Below are 16,515 nucleotides of genomic sequence, written 5' to 3' on the forward strand. Positions count from 1 at the left end.
ATGATGTGGAAGAGGGAATCTGAAAGAGCCTGTTACACACTCTCCAACAGCCCCCTCTTTCACTTCTGCCACACTGACTTCTTTTCAAAATCATTCCCTAAGTGGGTGGAAACATTTGAAATGGATCAGTGAATTTTACCCTTTATGTATGATCCTATAAAACAGTAGCCACTCACCATTCTCACCTTATAAATTTATGGATCAGAGATTACATTTGTAAATAAAAGAAAACAGGGAAAGAGAAATGACATTTTCTACAGAGGAATTGGAAAGCAGCCATCTTATTAACACGAAGGTCGTCGGTCTGGCAGAAAACCTTAATAACACAAATGCTAAACGTAACTCTCAGATGTCTCTTGGAGTTGCCAAAATCATTTCCATTAAATTATGAATTAGAGAGACCTGACTGTATGAAAGACAAAGTGACCAGTACTTGAACTGAGGAAAACAACATGAATTGGATTGGTTTGGGAAATAAATAAATATTCAGCCTTTCAGCAATTATGCTACCTATATTGACCACCTGTCCACCAGCCATAACCTCAAAAAGAGAACAGAATAATAAATGAGAAAGAGTTGGAAAAATTAATGACAAGAAGTCATTTATCTACAAGGGCTTATTTTCTGCATTTGTGAAAGCAAGACTTTACGGTCCCTGATCTCCTGGTTTTGGTCTTGGTTGACCTAACACCCAATTTTTGACCACACCTGATTTTTCTTCACTGAAACCTCTATCAAATAAATATTGAATTATCTCAAGAATAGCCTGCTCAATACATTCTTTAAAACGTTTACTTATTTTAGGAGGGAATTTTATTTCAAATGAAACTACATTTTCTCCATTCTTCTTCTTTTTTATTGACATGACTATTCCATTAATCATACAAGTCAAGTATTTCGGAGTAACTCAAAGCCCCAAGCTTTCCCTCCCATACCCACAAATTTAGTTAGCTATTAAGTCTTCTAGATTTAACTTCTATTCTACCAAAGTCTTATTTTGACCCTTAGAATCACGTCTAAGTTGATAACTGAGGTACAAAAGACTTCCTTCATATTCTGGCATTTAACAATAAAGATAATAATAATGGATTAATAATTAGTATTTAGCAAACATTACTATGTGCCTGGAGCAGTGTCAATAATTAGCTGTGCCACATATGGATTATATCACTTAATCCTCCTGAAAACATGGGATATACATTTGTTTATATTGGCTTTTCTCAACCACAGACTCTGACACTAGGACTTGCTTATCTGGGATGTGATTATAGGAAGCACAGGTGAGATTCTGGGAAATGCAAGACAGAGACTGAAGAAAACCTCATAACATGTCACACTGTTCCTCTGCAGACACTGTAAGGAACCACACAGTGTGAACTTCAGTATTGTTCCATAAAGGGATGGAAAAGGTGGCATATTATTGACCTATTCCTTTACTTCATCTGAGAATATTAAATCCCTGGCACTTCTGGTCATCACTTCCAGTTTGCCTTCTGTGTTGAAGAGCAAACTCCTGGAGGCTCTCAGACAAGGAAGCAGGGGTAACACAGGAACTTGAAGAAGGGAAGCTTTGGTTTCTCCAATGGGATCTGTGGGTGACCTTAGAGGCATACTGACAGGACATGGATTAGTCTCCTACAGTACTAATTAATGTCCCAAAGTTCCTAATGTGGAAATCAATACAGCACCTTAGACAGGGTAACTAACTTGGCCAAGAACACAATGCAAGGTGTGTAGCCATAGTACAACAACAGGAAGTAGAGTCGAGGGCCTGAAACTTTGACGATTGGGCCACATTGCACCTCCGCCTCTTAACTGTCAGCCATATTGCAGTTCCACGGACAGACTTGTTATTTCTGATCTTTGCTTTTAATCGTCCTTATCTCTCGGGCTACTATGTTCTTCTGTCCTTGCTAATCTTGTAAACACCAAATAGTATTCCAAACCTCGATCAGAAATCCTTTCTTTTTATTTTTAAAATTTATTTATATCCTTATCCAAGTAACACACACAGATATAAGAAGCCAAAAGTGCTAGAAGTCTGAGCATAATAACAACAATAAGGAACAAAGATCTCCCTCGTCTGTACAAGTATCTACTCACTCTTAAAACTCTTTCCACAGGAATTTACCTATCTTTAAATAATATGCATGTTATGACAACTTGATTCCTAAGACAGCATCCTCCATTGACCTACAGTTATGACAGGTGACAATACGACTCTCCTACATCCCTATTGCCCACCCCCTCATCCCACCACCAAGGCTCCCAAGCATAATCCTATCTCAATTTTTCTTTAACTCCATATTCAGTGTTCAAGCGGTTATGACTACGCAAATACTGTCTACAGCAGATCCAAATAACATGATCACATTTTCTTCTTTTTTTTTGTTTTTTTTTAACAATTCTGTTTCTTTAAGACTTAATAATTTCTTCACAGCTTTATTTCCTTTGATGTCTTCACATGTATGAATGAATCTTCCTTGCTTTTCAAGAGGTCTGTAAAACCCTTTCGCTACAATATCTTCCTGGTGCATCCTGTCAAATAATCAGTCCACTCTGTTCACTTCCCTAGAGCTATTCCTTTGAAGTCCTTCATACGTTGCTCCAAGATGCATTTGCTCTTCTCCAGGCTTGTGGAAGTGCTGTTATTCATCTCTCTTATTGGTTCTCCTGTTTCTTAGGCTCCATGACTTTGACTTCCTTTGTTTATTCCTGAGTATTTGGAGCATTGCATCCAAGGTCTGATTACAGGGAGTAAATTTCAAATTAGAGTATGGAAAAGTGTTCATTTTACCTTCTTACTTATTTATTTTTACTAAAGAAATTTTTTAATGTTTACTCATTTCTGAGAGACATAGAGAGACAGAGCGTGAATGGGGGAAGGGCAGAGAAGGAGGGAGACACAGAATCCGAAGCAGGATCCAGGCTCAGAGCTGTCAGCACAGAGCCCGACATGGGGTTCAAACTCAGGAACTGTGAAATCATGACCTGAGCTGAAATCAGACCCCCAACCAAGCAAGCCACCCAGGCGCCCCAATGCATTTTACCTTCTTATTTGCTTAGGATATTCATTCTATTCCTATTGTGCCAAGAATTGGCTCTGCATTCATTGTGTTGGATATGGGAGTCCTTTGAATCCTAAGACCTATACTTTTTTTTACAATTGGGCTATTTTTGTCATGATATGTTTTATATTCTTTCCCCCTCTACTTTTTTTCTTTTATCTTGCCTATGTTTTAGAAATTCCCAAGGATGTTGAACTTCATACATTAATTATTTAACTTTCTTATTTATTGCACTCTTACCAACTTATTTTTATTTCTAGTTTCCTTTCTGGATAATTCCCTCAACTTTAATATTACAAGTCTGTGCTGAATGTAGTTTTGTGTTGTTGTCATTTTTGTTATTTAGCTATCATAATTTAAACTTCAAAAACTTATTTGTAAGTCTTGTATTGTTGGTGTCTTTTTATTTAACTTCCTTTCTTTGGATGAAAAAGCTTTTATCATCTTTGATTTTTTAAAAATTTAAAAATTTATTTGTTTTTGAGAGAGAGAGAGAACATGAGTAGGGGATGGGCACAGATAGAGGGAGACACAGAATCTGAAGCAGGCTACAAGCTCTGAGCTGTCAGCTTAGAGCCTGATGTGGGGCTCAACCCATGAACCATGAGATCACGACGTGAGATGTACTCAGACTGCTAATGAGTATGGCCACCCAGGCATCCCACTTTTATCATCTTTATTAAGAAATTGGTGATATTTTTGAAGTTTGGTTATTTTTTTCCTTATAATGCCATTTTAATAGTTATTATTTAGTTGTAGGCCTTACCCTCTTACACTGAGAGGGCTTCCTCAAACGTCTAGTAATCCTAACTGTTCATTCAAATATCTGTATTTGTGGATGTGGTTTATTGGCTTGTGGTCTTAATTCTTAGGTTTTTCAACTTTATCCATTCTTTACTGAAAAATTCCTAAACATGAGTATTTCTGACTCTATAATTGGAGTCTTTCAATTTCTCTGCAGAAGGATCAACTAAATGCTCAGTTTTCTCTCTGTAATCTCATGCTATTTCATTTTCTAAGACTGGAAGTTTACAACCTCTCTAGCTCAGTTCCTCTGCAAATATTCCTCCAATTTCCCATGGGCTGTGTGTGTGTGTGTGTGTGTGTGTGTGTGTGAGAGAGAGAGAGAGAGGGAGAGAGAGAGAGAGAGACAGAGACAGAGACAGAGACAGAGAGAGAGACAGAGAGGAGACAGAGAGAGAGCGCCACAGACAGACAGTCCACTGACAGGAAAAGGTGACTACCTGGGAGCCCACGTTGAAGACTTTCAAATAAGCCTTGATTTTCAGTCTCAACATCCCTGCTACTACCAACTTTCATGCTCCAAGGTGGCTTCTGTTCCTGATCCTTTTAGGAGAATCTGCAATATCATTCACTCACCTCTTGCAGCTTTCTTTCTGTCAAAGCACTTCGCTGTGACTTTTTTCATCTTTGTATTTCTTTTCACTATGTAGCCTCCTGCTTTGTGTTCCTGTATTTTTGAGTTACACCAGACTCTGTTTCATTAACAATGGAATTTTTGTTTCTGCCGCTTGTCTTCCCAGTTTTTGTGAGTCTTTTTAAGGAGCACAGAGGGTGAGAAATCTTTTTCCTGAACACCTTGAGATTAAAAAACTTTTTCACCAAGTCTTCTTTCTTGGCCATCAATAGCAATTATTCTTTACCTCTTCTGAGCTAACATTTTACTATGTCTACATTTATGTTCTTTTATTGATTACATTTATCATGACTCTTTACAGATCTCTGTATTTCTGTTGACCTATGAAACAGGAAAGTTTTCTTTTCTTAAATTTATAGCCACATAATTTCACATAGGAGCTAGCACATAGAAGGTGCTTAATAACCACTGGCCACATTAAATTAATAATGGAGAAAGTAAGAAGATATCATTACTTCTTTTCATCTCTCCCTTCCTGCAACACACAGAAACTCAGCTTTCAACATCCCCAAGGTTTGATTCATCAGGTGAATAAAGTCACAGCTAATAACAAACTGCATTCAAGTTATGTGATGGCTAGATAGGAAAGAGGCTCACACTGGTGAATACAAATACAGAACTCTTCAATTAATGCTATCACTCACCCTGCCATTGCAATCATCCCTCTTTGCAGTTTACTTATACCCTCCTGTCCTGCCAGAGTCTGTGACTAGAATGGTGAATATGCATACGCCCACACAGAACTGAAGAGTCTATTCTTTAGTACATGGATCGCAGGCCACCACCTTCTTGAACTCTTACCAAGTTTTCCACCTGGAAACCATCTCTTTCTCGGTTGAATTCTGTAATATTTCTGATATCATACTCGCTGGCTGTGAGCATTCAAATATCGAATGAATGGGCAAATAAATAAACGGTGACTCTACATCAGGAGAAGCTTGTTCGAGCTGTGTGCCCATACCACCTAGAGATATCCTAGAAAGATGATTCTCCTAGTGAATTGTGGAAGTGGGGATTTTTGACTAGTTTGTTTTAGTAACATACCAGTAGGTGTAATTACTCATGAATTGCTGTGTGCAACCTAAGACAATAGGTAACTTAATAGACGTCTCCAGCTAAAACTACAGTACTATCTAGGATTAACCAGCTGACAAAGGAGAGTTGTCACTGCATCCTAACCACCTGGGCCAAACCTCTAGGACAATCAGGGCATCACAGACTCAGTAGTCTCATTGTGCCAGAGTTAGTGAATTTATTTACTGAATTTGATTACTGCACCCTGCAAATATTTTTAATTATCTCTTAATTTAATCCCTTAAGATTTTTTAATGTTATTATCTTTCTCCAGAAATCAAGCCCTTTTCCTAGAATTTACAATGAAGTTGTACACATATTGAGCAATCTATTTTATTGCATTAATTACTCCCAGGCTCACATTTTTCATATGATAATTTGTTATTTACTTATCTTCTCAACCAATAATTAGACCATAAACTGAATAAGTCATGATTCTGGAAAAATATACATATGCCTCTCATTCGTTCAGCAGGAGGGTACAAAAATATGGCATTTTTCCCCATTAAGAAGAACCTAATTTGAATAATATCAATATTTGTGCATGCATCTGGCTACTAGTTAATCCAAAGTAATCTAACCCTCTATTTATTATTCTAAACAGCCCTTGCCTCTTTAGAAGTTAAAAGTGATATAGTACTTGCAGCCCTATGCTTCCCTTCCAACCTCATCTCCTACCATTCACTTGAACTCGGTTTTCTTGTCAGGAACCCCAAGAGATATCAGAGCCTGAGGAAAGGCACTTTGACTTTCATCTTCACAACCCAGTACCAAAAGTACTGCCAGAGAACTAATAAGTATTTAATAAGTGATAGTGTAATTACTGAATGCTCCATTATAACTGCACTGATTATTTTATAAATGCTACACATTTTGACCTTCATCATTCATTTATCTCTTCTTCTAAAAAATAATTTAATGTTTATTTATTTTTGAGAGAGAGAGAGAGAGAGAGAGAGAGAGCGCGCGAGCACAAGCAGGGTAGGGGCAGAGACAGAAGGAGACACAGAATCTGAAGCAGGCTCCAGGCTCTGAGCGGTCAGCACCAAGCCTGACCCGGGGCTCAGACTCACAAACTGTGAGATCATGACCCGTGTCGAAGTTGGATACATAACCAACTGAGCCACCCAGGCACCCCTCATTACCTCTTTTTATGGTTGCTCTTCCACCCAGTGAAATTCCCTCCTGTTTTTATCAATGCTACGGCCATCCTAAATCTGTATGTGACCTGCTTGGAAGGAGCTGGTCCTTCTGACACTTAACACCACACTCTTCCATAAACCTTTGTGTCTGTTTTCCCTATTTTACTGTGGGCTCCTTGAGAAAGGTATTTCTAAGTACCTGAGAAATTATAGGTGCTTTAAGTTTTGAGTGAACTGATCCCTAAATTTCGAACACGGGCTTCCCTGAGGCACTGGGACAATGCAGTGTACAGGTTCTACCACTTTTTTCTGATCATGCTGCTCTTAGTGTCTCAGTAATTTTCTTCTGGCATCCTTAGGCCAAAATAAATACCTAACACCTCCATTTATAAAGTAGTTTAGTTCAAACAATTTATGTTCTAACAACTTAGGGGGCTGTTCAAAAATCATAATGTGTGTATTTTGGAAGAAAAATAATACTTTTATTCCACTGACAAATAACCACTTTTACCTATGGTAAGTGTGCTCCTGTTAGGCAGAACACAACTTCGCATACCTTGGGATAAGAGTGTCCTGCCTTATTTCCTGTTCCATATTGACTGTCATGCAGTATATGCTTCGTACCAAAGCAACTGCTGGAGACCCTGCTTCAACAAACATATGATATTGAAAGGAAAGTAGACAATATAGTGCTGAAACAAACCTCAGAGTAGTAGTTCATGCAGTAACTGACAGAAATTGAGTAACTACTGTGCTTCTTTGAAACATTTAATTATATGCTGTGATGCCTCTGTGAGATCACTGGGATGCTCTGGGGTGTCTTGGCTTCCAGTTCAGGAATGGAGAGTATACTGGCAAAACCCACTGATTTTTGGCAAAAGACCCTGGTTTTAAATTCTGGCTCCATGTTTATTTATTTATTTATTTATTTATTTAGAGCACAAGAGAGAGTGGGGGAGTGGTAGAGAGAGGGACTCCCAAGCAGGCTCCATGCTGTCAGTGCAGAGCCTGACACAGGGCTCGATCTCATGAACCGTGGGATCCTGACATGAGCCAAAATCAAGAGTCAGATACTCAACAGACTGAGCCACCCAGGTGCCCCTTGGCTCCACTGTTTAATGGCTCTTTGAGGGTAAATAATTTTCTTTGGCCCTCTGGGCCTTATTTTACTTACCTGTAAAATGTGGAATGGTATCACTTATCTCTTAGGGTTTTTATGACAGTAAATGTGTTAGTCCATGTAAAAAACTTGGGAATCATTACTAATGTGAACAGAATATCAGGCATTTGCGATACAGATGAGTCAAATGCTGCATGGGTGTCTTATATATCCTCAGTGGGCTACCACTTTCCCTACACTATCTGCAACATTTTTTTATCCATAATGAATCTAATGAAACTATACTACTTGAAACTCACTAATTACTAATGTCAGGCACTGTGCTAAACCTTTAGATTCATTAATGCCAATCAATCCTCTGAACAACCATAAGAGAAAGAGCTACTATTATTTCCCAGTTTCATAGGTAAGAAAACTGGTGAAGCTAGAGAAGTCAAAAAGTATGTCCCAGTTCGACTAGCTTCAACTTCAGCGGAGCAGTGTTCAAATCTACATGTGCCTGACGGCCAGTGTGAATTCTTCACTACTCCTTCTTCTCTTGAACCAAAAGGGAAAGGTAGATTCAATCTCTACAATGAGAATCTCAGATCTTCTCATGACTGAAAGATGAAGAAGGGGTCGTGAAAACAGGTGCAGGCTGGGGGCAGGATCCAGGAGGCCTTATATTCACATCACTCACCATGTGGGCTTCATCTCAATGACAATCCTGACAACACTGGCAACCTGCTCATCATTTTTTTCCTCAAGTACTGATTTAGAGTAGGAGATAGAGAAATCCTCAGGGCTGCTGAATATTAAATGAAAATCTTAGCGGCGTCATTATAAGATATGTCACCTTACTGCAGGATTCATCTATAAAATGAATTTATTTTCCCCAAATTTGCCGTATTCAAGAGAAACTATTTTAGAAATGTTCAGAAGCTGGATATGAGCATAGTCCACCCTCCAAGAAACAATGGATGGTATTGATTTCTTCCAGCCACTCACACCTCCATATGAGTTTATGGGATCCTAAATCAAGAAGCAATTTTTGTTTTTTGACAATGATATAGAAAGTACCTACTTTCTCCATGATAGTATACTTGCTTTATGTGGTTTTTCAATTAAAAAAAAAAAGGTTCTTCTATTGTTGAGCAGAGTTGTGTATGTTTTAAAGTCAAACTTATAAAAATGAATATTTACATATCTTAAATCAAAAAGCAATTCTGCTCTTCTGACATTAATATTTAAAAAGATGATTTCTCCATCTCTTTGTAAGACTTTGTTGAATGCCTCTGATGTAAACATCAGATGTAGACAACATAAAGCACTTTTCCTGAAGAAGGACACTGGTCTAGTACGTTTTTGGCCATGTAAAATATACAAGAGTAACACAGCAGCTGAATAGAAGTCCTCAGATATAATACAACAATTTTTAAATGCCACCCATAAGTAGTTTAAAATTCACCTGCACATGAAAGCAACTAAACCTATTGGGAGAAGAAATATATGAAATATGTAAAAAGTTATAATAAAAGAAAAGAGGAAGAGGAAGCATTAAAAAAATTTGGAACTGCCAGTATTTCCTTTGTCAAAAAGCCGACACGGCTGTATACAAATACAAAGCATGTGTGTGCATATAAACAGATATATGAATTTATTGCTTTCCCTCTTAATTGATATCACAGGATCATCATCAAAACAGGTAAAGGAAGAGAATAAAAAAAGATGTCATTTTTGTAGCTATTACTCAGATCCTCTTTTCAAATCGGCTCAAGAGGCAATAAATAATATAAAATTAATTATTGTGCATTCTAAATAAGAATATAGTGTATATACAGACTCAAAATACCTATATACTGTTTTAAAAGGTCAACAGAAGCAGAACTACTGGTTCTGTTTAGAGTTAAAAATCATATCCAAGAAGATAAGGTTTTTTTTTTCAACCAGGAAGAGAAAAAAACAATAGCAGATAATATCTTATTTGCAGTAGTATGGCTTCTTTTAATATACTGTAGGTTTTATTTTCTTCTGGCTTTAGTAGATTTTAAACAAGAAAATTAACAATAAAAGGTTACAGACTGTTTCAGAACATTACATTATTTTACTGTAAAATTTTTCACACATCTACAAAGAGCTAACTTTTTTTTTTTTTTTTTTGAGAATGAATAGGGAAACCACAGCCACTGGATTTGCATTTTAAAATCTGAGACTCAGTGTCTACTCTGTAGTCTTGGGCAAGTCTCTATCTCCATACAACTCAGGCACTATGAATTAATATCCACATTATTAGAGTTTCATGAAATGCTATTTTCCTTTTAAAATGTTAAGCTTAATTGACACGGGTATATTTTTTATAATGTTAGTAAAATTTTAAAAACCTACATTTCGCCATGGTTAATATTAAATTATTTGAAGTTGAATAGACTGAATATATGTAAACAATCAGGCTCACTGATAACTTAGACTATTATAATTTCCTTAATATTTTAAATATTTATAAAAACAGAAATATTTTGTTTTCTTGACTGTTTTAGGTGTCTTGCCAATCAACCCTAGGACCCTAATAAAGAAAATCCTTCTAAATATTTAATTTTTTTAAATATGAAATTTGTTGTCAAATTGGTTTCCATACAACAGCCAGTGTTCATCCCAACAGGTGCCCTCCTCAATGCACATCATCCACCCTCAGTTTGTTCTCAGTTTTTAAGAGTCTCTTATGCTTTGGCTCTCCCCCTCTTTTTTTTAACATTTATTCATTTTTGAGAGTGAGAGAGATAGAGCATGAGCAGGAGAGGAGCAGAGAGAGGGGGAGACACAGAATCTGAAGCGGGCTCCAGGCTCGGAGCTGTCAGCATAGGGCCGGATGTGGGGCTCGAACTCACAGACTGCAAGATCATGACCTGAGCCGAAGTCGGACACTCAACTGACTTAGCCACCCAGGCGCCCCTAAGCATTTAATTCTTGTATATTACTCTCATAAAATAGTAAATCTTAACTTCTCTCAAACATTTCAAAACTTTTTAAAATAAAAATTAGTACATTTTTAATACTTTTTGATTTAAACTGCTACCTTTAAAGTCTGATATTTAATTACAAAGGTACAAGTCTAACTGGGCAGAGACTCTTCAGAGTTTAAGTATGACAAGCATTCTACACACACACACACACACCACCACACACAGAAACCAGTTCTAATTAGCACAGACTCAATCCTAAACTTAACTCAAAGGTATTAGTATCATGGGTTTCATTTGTCATCTATATTTCATTCAAAAACATCCCATGTTAAAAGACTTTTATCCTCTAAGGAGTTTTACTACCTCCAATGAATTTTAACTTTGTGGGGGGCAGAAATCTGAGGACAAAATTTAGGTGCGGGGAGCTACCTTATGTCTTGGGTGATTTTCTGCCATATTACTCACATAGACACACGGAACCTTAATTATAATTATATTTATGATAACAACTGGAGATTTCAAATTTAAACTCTTCAGATGGAGGTGGATTTTGTGGGTCCTAGTTACTCTTAAACAGTTTCTTGTGAGTCAGTTTTGCAACCGTTGACCCCGGTTACAGCTAACTTTGTTCAGCAAACTCCTCACAGCTCAATTAAGTCCATATGTATTTCTTATTATTCTCATGTGGCTGGACCACAACTCTTATAAATATTTCTCTGCCGTAGGGGTCACAACTCTGAAACCATAATTATACACATTAGCAGCTAATATAAAAACTGAAAGTCTATAGAACAGAAAAGTGTACCATCTTCAGAAATTCACCTGGAGCATGGTCAAACATTACTAAACTATTCAGTGTTTATTACTCCGGAAAATTTTAAATTCTGGGCCATTTCATTTTGATCTTTTAAAGTCTAAAATATGATTAATGACATATTTAAAAAGCAATCTAATTTTAAGCAGAGGAAAGGTTATTTATTTTGCCCTCTCACAATATACACAATAAAAAGTGGCATTTTTGACATCTACATGAATGGCAACTGCAAATGAATGTTCTTGAATTTGCTATGAATAAATATGCAGTCACATCATAATTATATAGAGAAGTGAATCAATTTAACAGTTAGTTTTCAAATGAACAATGGAAATTTTAAGGAAATAGGTATGCCATAAGTATTATTTTAAAGCAAATAAGATATATGATAGTCATTTCTCTAGCTTTCATGTGAAAAAGTACATACTTATTAACCAGGTCTACCGAGTTTCTCTTACCTACTAATATCATAACATTTGAGGAAATCAGTGTGGTTTTAATATTATCACCATTAGTGACCACAATGATGTATGTTAGCAAAACAAAATAATCATGCTACAAAACGGAAATCCACATGGTGACACACATTGTAACAATGAAATTATGCTTAAAAAACAGAATTTTTTTGGTTATTTTTTGTACTTCTAAATTGTTCCTCAAGCCCAGAGAAATATGTGACAGTCTTTGGGTAGACTCCTAACCAACAATATTTACAACCTGATATAAAATAACATTCAAGACCAAAGTATATTTAAGAAAACCACTTATGATAATTATGAAGGTTTTTGAGAATGAAAAGAAAAAGTCCTCCATATTCTTGATTTGAGTAAATGGGTATCTGTCAAACTGCTCTACTCTTCTCCCTCCAGCTCACCTCAAAGTCCAAAAACAGCACACATGTCTTATATTTTGGACTAGGTTCCAGTTCTAACCAACTCTGCACATATAACACACATCAAGGTGAATATGAATCCAACAGAGATTTCCTGTCAATTTCCTAGGAAAGAAGGAGGTAGGAAAAAAGGCTTGCATTTATAGCACTTAAAATTTTTAAGGATTTGAAAATCCAAAATTAACCACCTATAGCTTTCAGAGACAAGCGTATGCCACGAAACTCTTGGTACATATATTTTTTAAAGTTTGTTTGTTTGTTTATTTTAAGAGAGTGAGAGCAGGGGAGGGGCAGAGAGAGAGGGAGTGAAAGAATCCCAAGCAGGCTCTGCACTGTCAGTTGCCGGGCTTGAACCCACCAACCCTGAGATCATCACCTGAGGCGAAATCAAGAGTCAGACGCTTAAGTGACTGAGCCACCCAGGCACCCCGAAACTCTTGGCATATTTTTAATAAGGGTGCATTGATTAGGGGTCTGCAATGTGAAAAATAGGAAGCTTGAAGATACTTCATAGCATTATGTTTTCCTTGTAAAAATTTTGATTGTAAGTGATTGTAACTGTTTTACTTATTTAATGCTCCATGACAACCTCAAAAATTGGTGGTTAAGGGGAACCTGAGGGGTTCAGTCAGTTAAGCATCTGACTTCAGCTCAGGTCATGATCCCGTGGTTTGTGACTTCAAGCCCGCATAAGGCTCTGTGTTGACAGCTCAGAGCCTGAAACCTGCTTCAGATTCTGTGTCTCCTTCTCTGTCTGTTCCTTCCCCCACTCACACTCTCTTTCTCTCTCAAAAATAAATATAGATTTAAAAAATTAAAAAAAATTGGTGGTTAAAACAATTCATTATTTCTCACCCACAAAGTCTGGCTTCAGTCAGTTAAACGTGAATTCAAGTAACATATATCATCTCTGGGGTGTTGCAGTGGCAGTTAAATGCCAAAACCCGGGAATGAACCAGTGGGTGAGGTTGAAGGTGGGGAAAATGGGGGAAGGGGTTAAATTCCACTTATAAGATAAATAAGTTCTGAGGATATAGTGCCCTGCAAGGTGACTATAGTTAAGAATACTGTATTGTATATTTCAAAGTTGCCAAGAGAGTAGATCTTAGAAGTTCTCACTATAAAAAAAGAAAAAAAAATGTGACTATGTGAGGTGATGGATGTATTAACTAACCTTATTATGATAATCATTTTGCAAAATATACATATATCAAAATATGTTGCACAGCTTAAAATAACATGTTATATACCAGTTATAACTAAAGAAAGCTGGAAAACAAAACGCAGTATGTAGAAAGTGTACTCAGTAACATGCATACTTGATATTTGATTTTGCATTTGTTGTCTGTGCTGTCTCTGCTTAAAGTAGATTATACTGACATTTTCTGAAAATAAGTCATTGGATAAAATGAGCAAGAGCTCCTGTTTTAAAAAAAAAAAAAGAAAGAAAAGAAAGATTTAGGGATTATTTTTTCCTGCAGCATAACCCGATTTATAAATGTCATGATTCTAAACCAGAAATAAAACAAGTTTGTTTGATGGCTTTTATCTTATTATTAAATATGCCAAACAAAGTGTGAATATATTCCGGTCTAAATCAAACAAAAGAATGTATTTCTAAAATACTGTTAGGCAAATCCAAATATCCCATCTCATTATTTTCCTCCAAAATAAAATGGGATCATATATGAACACCATAAGTTATATGAAGTTAAATGCAGTTTAACAAAAAAATGAGAAGCTCTTCTTCTGAGCAGCTGGAAAACCAAGTTATGTATCTCACATTCTTTCAGCTATCTGAATAAGAAATTATCATACACGTCACATGGACAGTCTATTTCTCTGTAATTTATAAATTGTTGCCAAATCCAGAGATGTTTACAATTACAGCTTTACCCTCAAAACTATTTCCTATACCTATGTGCACTTCTGAATTGTCCTGATCTGCCAAATCTCTGAAAGATCATAATATACATCAACTTCAAAGATAGGTCAAATACAATTTGTAGTTCTATAATAAATAACTACTTAAATTTTCTGATTGCTTCATCATGGACTAGATTACTGTGGTTGCCAAGGGCAGAGACATAAATTTAAGTTCAGCATTAATTTTCATTTTAATATGACTTATTTTGTACACCATTAGATTTAGATGACACTGTAATAGTATACTTGGAATAAGCACAAATGTATTTAACTTTATGTTTCTCTGGTAGAATCTACATTCATTAATCAAGCATGTGTTGAGTACCCACCACATGCTAGACCGTGACCTAGGTGCATGACCTATATAAATTTGAAAACATAGTCCCTCTCCTTAGTACACTTCAAATGTATTCATTTATACTTTATGATCTAATGCACAATCTATGTTAAATATGGATTTAATTATATTAAGACTAAGAACAGTAATTGTACACCCCCTTATAGTTACAAAAACATACTTGGAAACATTAACTCATTCAGTTTTCATGCAGTCCTTTGAATTTTTGGAAGCCAAATGTATGTATATACATACAAACAGAGGTTCAGGGAGTATTTCACACATTTTATGAGGTTTCATGCTTAAAATGCTGTCATATTATAAACTTGGAAAAAAGTTTGAGACATGTATGAAAATTAAAGGTGATCTCCTTGATGTGTGATGAACTTCTTGAGCATGAGAAAAAATGTACAATCTCAATGGAAAAATGGGCAAAGGATATGGGCTGACCTTAATAAAAGGAATAGATACAAACATGCATGAAATATTCAGACCATATTTATGGAAAAAGGGTTATTTACAGCAATATTAGAACATAGTTTATTTGTGTGTTTATTTTGCCAATCCAATAGGAGAGTACTCAAAATTAATAATATGTAATGTTGGGGCAGCTGGATGGCTCAGTCAGATGCTTAACTGACTTTGGCTCAGGTCATGATCTCAGTTTGTGAGTTCAAGCTCCAAGTCAGGCTCTGTGCTGACACCTCAGAGCCTGGAGCCTGCTTCAGATTCTGTGTCTCCCTCCCTCTCTGCTCCTCACCACTCATGCTCTGCCTCTCTCTCCTTCAAAAATAAATAAACATTAAATTTTTTTTTTTAATAATATGTACTGTTTACAAGTGTGTGGCAAGGGGAACTCAGGTGCCTGGAAGCACAGATGGAACTGTCTTTCCAAAGGACAATTTAGTAATATGCATGCTAACATATTTAAAATAATACATGCTATTGGAGCACATGAGTGGCTCAGTTGGTTAAGCATCTGACCTCTGATTTTGGCTCAGGTCACGATCTCACGGTTTATGAATTTGAACCCTGCATCAGGCTCTGTGCAGACAGCTTGGAGCCTCCTTGGGATTATTTCTCTCCCTCTCTCTCTGCCCTGCCTCCCACCAAAAATAAATAAATAAACATTTAAATATAAAATAAAATAACACATACTATTTAACACTGAAGTTTTAATACTAGGGATTTATTTTTTAAAAATAATCAGAGACATATGTAAAATACTCAGGAAAAAATATTCAGGTATAGGCATATAGTCATCATAACATTTTTCGTAAGTAGAAAATAGTTCTAAAAAGCTAAATACTTGATGATACATTATTTGTTTGAGAAAATTTATGGACACCCATCCGGTGAAATATCCCTCGGATTCAGGAGAATATTGATGATTATTCAAAATGCCCACAGCATGTTAATTTACAAGAATAAGTATAAAATAGAACATATAGATTCATCTCAATGTTGTATTTTATACATGCATGCACATGCACAAAAAATGACTGAAAGGATTCTATATCTTGAGTGACATGACAGTATTAATATGTATATTTTGCTGCGGTCTCCAAATTTTGTATAATAAAGGTATATAACTTTTATAATCTGAAAAAAATATTAAAATAAATGATATTCTTGATCCATTTGATACAATTGTGTATTTATTCAAAGAAAACAAAAACATAAATTTGAAAAGATAAGAAAACCCCTATTTTTATCGCAGCATTATTTACAATAGCCAAGATAAAGAAGGAACCCAATTGTCCAT

At 36.1% G+C, this 16,515-nt stretch overlaps 1 protein-coding gene across 1 annotated transcript in view; it reads right to left on the bottom strand.

Moving 5' to 3' along the window:
* LOC106969531 (contactin-6) overlaps positions 1-16,515 on the bottom strand; it is a 280,443-nt gene that overhangs the window by 253,152 nt on the left and 10,776 nt on the right.

Source organism: Acinonyx jubatus, chromosome A2, assembly GCF_027475565.1.
Source record: "Acinonyx jubatus isolate Ajub_Pintada_27869175 chromosome A2, VMU_Ajub_asm_v1.0, whole genome shotgun sequence".
NCBI lineage: Eukaryota > Metazoa > Chordata > Mammalia > Carnivora > Felidae > Acinonyx > Acinonyx jubatus.